Consider the following 7,889-nt stretch of genomic DNA (forward strand, 5'->3'; position numbering starts at 1 on the left):
ATGAGCATGATGCCGCTTGAAAGGACTGCTAACGGTCGCTTGCGGAGTCTGAAAGCTCTTTGTCTTCAGTCGTACTTCCCTCGTAACACATCTACGGCTTGTTATAAACTGGGATCAGCCGCTTCCGTTACCTGATTCCCCTTCATCCCGCAACCACCAATTTCATCTCTTTCAATCCTGGTCATCCGTTGTCAACTCTCACAATTACACACTACCACACGGGGGACATCAAGACTGTGTACCTAGGTTGCACGTCTCCGAAATAGCGAAACGGCTTTCTTACAAAAAAAATTAAAAGACGGAAATAAATATAATGTATCTGATATTACCAGAGTTCAGTATATGAGCAGTTATTCGAACCATGAGTAGAAGAGAATTAATAGGGCAATACGGAAACAAATTTCACAACACACGACTATGGCTGATTCTATTTGATAGTACCAATGTGGCTGATTCTAGTGATATTGCCGCAATCTTTGCGTGTTGGGAAGTTCAGCATAGATGTTGTAGACCACTTTGCCGCTAGAGGAACGTGGACAGCCGCCGAGCTAATACCTCTACATTGTAGTTGTGTAGATGTGATGCAACTTGATGGAGTTGTCGGTTAGAAAATGACCTCAGGGCGCACTGATAACCAGTGGAGACCACCTGGGCCACGGGATTCAGCAAGTTCTTGCCCAAAGTGACGTGGTGCTTGGGCGTCGTACAACAGCCGTCAAGCATTTAGATACTCACTCGACAATTAACGGCTCGTAGACCAGTGAAGCACCAACCGTGTGTTTGGATTTCGAGGAAAATACACTACCAACAAATGTTTCCTCTCTCCTTGAAATTCTTTCTTTCCTCCCGTCTCTGCAACCGATCGGTACATGGCAATAATATGTCAGGTTGTCTTCATTGCTATGTGGTTACCCACTGAACTTGCTTCCCTTCTTTGGCTCTAATATATCCTGCGCTCGATTACAGACACATTTCTTTAGGGTCTTTCACATAGCAGCAATTTTGAGATTTATTGCCAGACCATGTACCTTCTGACAAAATGACTAGGGTTAGATGACATTACAATGTACCATTTAAATTGAAATATAGTGCTCGTGCCTTTTAAATCCCTCTATATAAATAAATTAACCAATTTTATAACTGTAAAGTGTGCTTTACGCATGATTAGGCCATCTTTACCATCACCGCGGCTTAACTTCCACAACTTTTTTTCAGTCTCCCAATCTAAGGCTTGTATAATTTGTACTGTTTAATTATTCATTGTTTTTATGTTCCTAATATATTTGCCGCGTCTTTATTATACTAAGCGTGATCCACTATTTTAACCTGTCAAGGGTTCCAGGAAGCCACCACTGCCCTTCTTATCGTAGTGAAACTGAATCAAGCATAATGTTTTGTTGTCGATAGAACAAAAAGGCGCTATGTTTACAGAGTTGTGAACATTCTGAACAACTTGTTCTGATGTGGCGTAATATCTGAAAATTTTAGAAAACTTTAACAGTATGCCTTTCAGAACCGTTTGGTTATATTCTACTGCAATAACAAATAATTGCCGAAACTAGGGGTAAACGTTGATTCAGTTATTCTCCGAGACCAGCGTAAAACTATCTTAAGTGTTTTTTTAAAACAAGACGTATATATGTGTAAATGTTCAATCTTTACAGAATGCTATAGATTTTCGGAACTGCATATTCCGCTGTTACGTGGAAGGAACCTTAAAGAAAAATGGGAAGTATGTTGTCAAAGTTGCACCTGACGGATCACCGTGTGATGCAGAAAACTCCTCCCGGGTAACTCCACCAACAATTCTTGTAATAAGATGAGGGGACAGTTGCAATTAATACCTTAGCAAAATGTACCGGTAATATTTACTGTTCGGCTTTGTTCATATGTACCGCGATTTCATAGTTGAAAAGTGATTTGTGCAGGTGGGTACCTTGGGTAAATTTTATTATCGGGATTTTTGTGCGTTTTGAGGAAACTTCCCCGTGTGTTGACTTCTTGGGCCTTGCATATGCTTTGCGATTGATTGATGTATGGGCAAAAAAACGACACTAGCTCATTTCCGGGGTGCACCTGCGTTTTAGTAAATATAGGTTTTGTATATGTTTATCGAAATTCGAGATATATATATTTCAACAAGCGCACTATAGCGGCTAAACTAATGCAGGTACGTAGCCCCGCTGTTGGTTTGAACTTACAAGGGTCTTTTGTAGAGGGTCTTTTGTAACTTTCCTAAATTGTGCGCAACTCGTAAATGGAAACTGTTTAAATGAATGCAACGAACGCAATAAAATATACTGCAGTTAAGATTAAAGGCACGCCTATAAAAACCATTCTGAGAACATAACAAATATTGCAATTGCCACCCTCGGATAAAAAATGGCGCGAAAAATAGTTCACCTATTTGTGAACGTTCTCCAGTTGAGATAGTGTGAGCTTTGCACTAATAGAGTGCAGGGTGAAGGCACACCTCCCTATACGTTTGTGCAACTCAAAAGGGTATAATTTGATAAAGACGAAACTAAAACACCTTTTGTGCAGGATACCCGAAATCAGCGGTGGGTAACGTGCAGCCCGCGGGCAATATTATTTGCCCGCATGAGGATGGTCAGATCCCCACGTACTCGTGTTACTTCCTATCTGATGGCTGACCCGCCAGCCAATTCTCACCTCAAATAGGGTTAGACGGGAGACAAGAGCAGAGAAATGATCGCTTGCAGTAATCATTGTCCCCAATCTTACACTTAACCTGAATATCGCAATAATTGTAAAAAACTCGTGTATTTCCACTGATTTTTTGTCTGGAAAGCTTCCCCCCCCAAATTTGCCGCCCGGTCATCCGCTGTATCAGTTTTATTACTGATCCTTCCCTAAGTGTAACAGTTGCGATGACGAATTTTGGCCGACGTTACTGATTTTCTAGCTGAATCGGAAAGAACAAGTCTCAGTATTTGATGTTGACTCTTATAGTTGGGTTAACAAAATCAGTTTTTTTACTAACTCGTCCTCTAAATCCAGTTTCTGTAAAACATAAATAATGACCAGAATCTTGGCGGGATCAGACCAGACCAGAATGACCAGAATCTTCACGGTATCTGCATAAAAATGTCGTAGTCGGAGCGGCGATTTCACGAAATGAATAGCGGAGGCTTACAATTTATTTTACTCAATATGAATTCAGAATTAACAATAATGGTTTAATTAGAAAAACACGTATTCACTCTTTAAACCAGCGTATTACGTAGAGCTGACATTTGGTGAAACTTTTTTTTTCTGAATCTGTTGCACTGAATTGCAAAAGAAGGAACTGGGGAAAGGGGAACTGCAGGATGCTTTCTGAAACAACACTTCCTCGATCATGCGATAAGATTAGGACCATATATTCATTCCAAATTTCTTGATACATAAAAACAGCGCAGTAATGAAACGCAAATTTGTGTTTTTTCTGTGGCACAGCTTTCTCACGCATTTGCTAAAAAACATTTTCTCTTGATTGCCCTGTTTTTTTATATTTTACAGGTTTGCAGGAACAGAGTTTGTACGTAGCATGGCAGTTCCAACGATACAAAGAGAGATGTTTCATACGGACCTTGAAGAATATAAAATGGTGGTTTTCAAAACAGTGGTGTTCACTCCAAAACCAATTATGGAGGCATCTGAATACAACCATGAAATAAAACGGGTTGCAAGGTTTGGAGATGTGCTTCATAATAAGTAAAAGATCAGAATCGTAATCACCATTTCCGGTGAAAGTTTATGCGCCTAACTTTTTTCTCCACCGTAGTAAGAACATACAAACCTAATTTATTCATGCCCACTATGTTGCATATTTGCTGAGAAAAACGTTTTCCCGCGCTGCATTTTAATCCACGGAGAGAGTGGAATTTTCATTGAAATAAATGTTCTACCCTTGCTAAAACCAGCCCGCGAACACTGTTCACTTCATGTAATCTTTGGGGTTCTGAGGTAAGTGGCGGTCATCTCTGTCAAAGGAAGCTTGAGAATTGCCCCCTCCCTCCCGATCCCGCCTTAGGCCATAACCTTTGCCATACCCACAACCTACAATGATACAGCAGGAAAATATTGCTACGTTCGTTTGTCTTCTTGAAGCTCATGGTAATTCCGCAGGATATCGGGGACGAATTGAAGGACACTTGTCAATAACGGGACGGAACCTACAATACCCTCCATTTCAATTTCATGGCTAGAAATAACTGGAAACAATGCGTATCTGTGGCGAATAAATTACCGGTTTTTTTAGCATTAGAACATTTAAGCGGTTGGTTATTCAACAGCGTTTGCAACTCAAATATTTCTGTAAATATATTCTGCAATCTTCTGCATTTATTTGAACAAGCTCAGCAAAGCAAACATATGATGTTATCTGCAAAACGCCTGTTGAAACGTTTACATAAGGCATATTGGATAACTTAAGACGTCATCAAATCTGAGAAAGTGAGACATCATGGTGATATCACATTTTTTTGGCCATTACAACAATAACTACGAAGAAAAAAACACAATCTGTGCAAGGCATTTATTCTGAAAATTTTATTTTCATGTTTAAAACCCGCAATAAAACATCTTGGAACGAAAAGATTCATTATCAGTAATACGTGATAATGACTTTGGGTTGTATCTGGTTAATCACGTCACCGCACTTCCTGAGGAGAAAAGTCGATGCAACTTAATGTTTTCTACTTGTGTTCTGGTTCGTTAAATCAGGCGCCTTTTTCGCCTCTCCAGTGCACGAGAAACAATACTCCTTTTTCGGTGTGCCCGATACACAAACCAAATACGGAGCCTCTCACCAGACGATATATACTCCAAAAACCATCTAATGTACTGAAATTGTCTTCTCAATCACTCTTTAATTGATAGGGTAAACGTAATTTCAGTTGCGCGAAAATGGCCATTTTAATATTTTGTTCCCCGAACAGCTATATTATTGACAAATTGTGTGGCCAGGCCCCTATACAAGAAACCGGCCCACTGCATCACGTGCAAATGTAAAGAATAGATTTTTATGCCAGATGGAGCACATTTTTTGAAATATTTCGTATGCGACATGGGTTTGAGCTACATGCACGTGCTCGTAAAACATAATGCAAACAAAGCCACGGTCTGCGGGCTATAGCGTTACTGATTTTTTTTGAAACACTTATGCACTTCACAAAATACACACCTGAGGTAATGGATTTGTCTGATTGAGGGAAGATCTTTATTCCCATTTAGTACTGTTGTGGTCATAGCGATTCTGGAAAAATTTTATGGCAGAGTCATCAAAATCTATAGATAGCGATAAAACTAAGCAGATACCCCCAAATTGCGGCACGTATCCCCAACACTGCTTGAAAGCTTGACAGCTTGCAAGTAGCGTCTTAACTGGTTGGGGGATTGCGGGAGAGAGAGAGAGAATAAACGTTTAGTGCGCCCTTTAAAGAAGGTGTGCGCGCAGGCACCAGATGGGGTGGTTCTCAGGTCACCAGACCCATATGTGTCCAGCAGCTCCTTACCCCTGGCCACCAGTCCGTACTGAGTGGCCAGGTCGGGGCTGGACAGCAAGGTCTCCCGTCGCTCAAGGGGGTTGCGGATAGGGGTGGGGGGAAGCGCAGTGGGGGGTCTTGAGTTTCGTGCACTCCCCTGTGATGTGCGCAGAGTGCCTCTCTTCTCCTTTCAGAACGGGCACGAGGTTTCGTGGTGGGCCGGGTACATCCAGTTTAGGAGCACAGGATGGGCTATCGACCCCGCCTGCATGCGACGGGACGAATATCGATCTTGCTTTTTAGATAGCGTTTCTTCGAACCACCCACAGTTCCTGACGTAGTGAACACGCATCTTGAATTCATATTGAACCGCATTACAATACACGTTTTCTGAGTGAATTGACTATATGATTGAATTACGCAGGCTCATTGCAGTCACTAATACTCTAAAATAAAAAGAGAGCTTAAAACGAGAAAAATTGCACATTTCGGGGACGCGTAAATTTGTCAGGGAGGTAAGTGGAAACAAATGGGGAGGATATAACAACGAAAGTGCGCAGGACGTTCCAGTCAATGGTGATTCTAAAATTCTAAAAATAAATCTGTTAGGCGAAACGCTTCACAGTTTGAGTGGAGGTTGCACAAGAAGCGTGCAGGGCGCGTAGGAGGAAGGCCGTTGGGAAGACACGTGGTGCAGGCGCGATGACGATTCGGCGGGAATGTCTTAAGGTCATGCTTCTTTGGGCTTCTTAGCCGCCCTGTATAGTAGCTCTAGGTATCCATGGTAGCGCACCTGACAGAGGGAACCGCCGCGTTATGTAGGCAACACATTATGCCAAATACCACAGTGTTACGTTGGGAGACCTTACTACACCCGACTGTTATTAGTACCCGTCACACTTCAATCTTCCCCCTGCGTCACATACCCACTTTGTGTCGCCGGTTGTTTCCACTACACAGTAGTGTTTGGAGCGTCTCTTTGCTGTTACCTTATCCCACCTATTTTTCGAAGCCACAGAAGTAGACGACTCATAGCGGCACGCTTACCTTCCCACAACCCCCCGCACGGGGCACCTTGAGTATTCATGGTGACGGTACTGGCGGTACCGCGGACCCCGAGCACCCCAACATAAGCTGTGACCTACCGTGGTGATGTGTTTTTAAGGTGAAGGGTAGAAACCTCAAACGGTGGCCGTCGGAGCCCAGGTCAAGCTCCGGCGGATAGGCTCCCTGTCTGTTTCAGGGTAACCCGAGCGAAGGAAGTACTCCCGTCCCCTGCTTTTCCCTATGCCATATGGTAAATCGACAAACCCCCCAAAACTGATCGGACTCTGAAAAGGGTCCCCACCGAAGAACCTGTTCCACCTCTTCCTGCCATCAACTCCACAAAACCCGAAAACTACCCACGCTTTTTGATAGTTGAATCTGTTGACAAATCCAAGCCTCTTTCTTCACAATCCGTATTCCTTGTATCGAAGTTTCTTGAAGCCATCCTTGGCAAGAGATAAAATGCTAAAAGACTAAGAAACGGTGAAGTTTTAGTTGAGGTCAATGCACAGCAGCAAGCCACAACTCTCATCAGCCAAACCCGCATGGCAGACCTTGATATGAGAGTCACACCCCACCGCAGCCTCAACAGCTCCCAGGGTGTGATATCTGAGTCAGATCTCCTAACCGAGACAGAGACTGATCTGCTCGAAGGCCTAAAAGACCAAGGCGTGACAGCAGTAAGGCGAATCCTCATTAGGAGAGACAACAAAGGAATAGCCACCAAACATCTGATTCTGACTTTCGACCGCTGCACACTGCCCGAGCATGTCAACGCAGGTTTCATCCGTTGTTCTGTCCGGCCGTACATCCCGAACCCGCGGTGCTGTTTCAAGTGCCAGACGTTCGGGCATGGTACCAAATCCTGTCGTGGCAGAACAACATGTGCCAAATGCGCCCAGCACGATCATCTCTCCGACAACTGCACTGCAACCAACTTCATCTGCCCGAATTGCCAGGGTCCACACGCAGCATACTCTCGCAGTTGTGAAAAGTTTCATCTTGTGAAGAAAATCATTAACGTTAAGGTGACCGAAAACATCACCTTCCCAGAGGCGCGAAAAATTTTCGCCTCTTTCCACCTGGGGAGGTACGCCGACGCAACTCGCCGGGGGGCGGAGTGGCGTCTTGTTTCGGCGGGAACCCAGTACCGTGAGTCGGACTTGGTCCCGCCGGCGCCCCCACCCCTGGGTTCCCTCCGGCAGCTCTACCCACCACTGCGCCGCTTGTTCTGGCAGCAGCGGCTGTGGTGGCATCCACATCCGCGGGGGATGCTGCACCCTCTTTTTCCTCCTCTCCACCTGCCCAAAGCACACGCGAGGGCCCGGAGGAGACGGAGACGGAGGAAACCGC

Source organism: Haemaphysalis longicornis, unplaced genomic scaffold (genome assembly GCF_048455015.1).
Source record: "Haemaphysalis longicornis isolate Haplotype H1 unplaced genomic scaffold, Haemaphysalis longicornis Haplotype H1 scaffold_6, whole genome shotgun sequence".
In the NCBI taxonomy this organism is placed as follows: Eukaryota; Metazoa; Arthropoda; class Arachnida; order Ixodida; family Ixodidae; genus Haemaphysalis; species Haemaphysalis longicornis.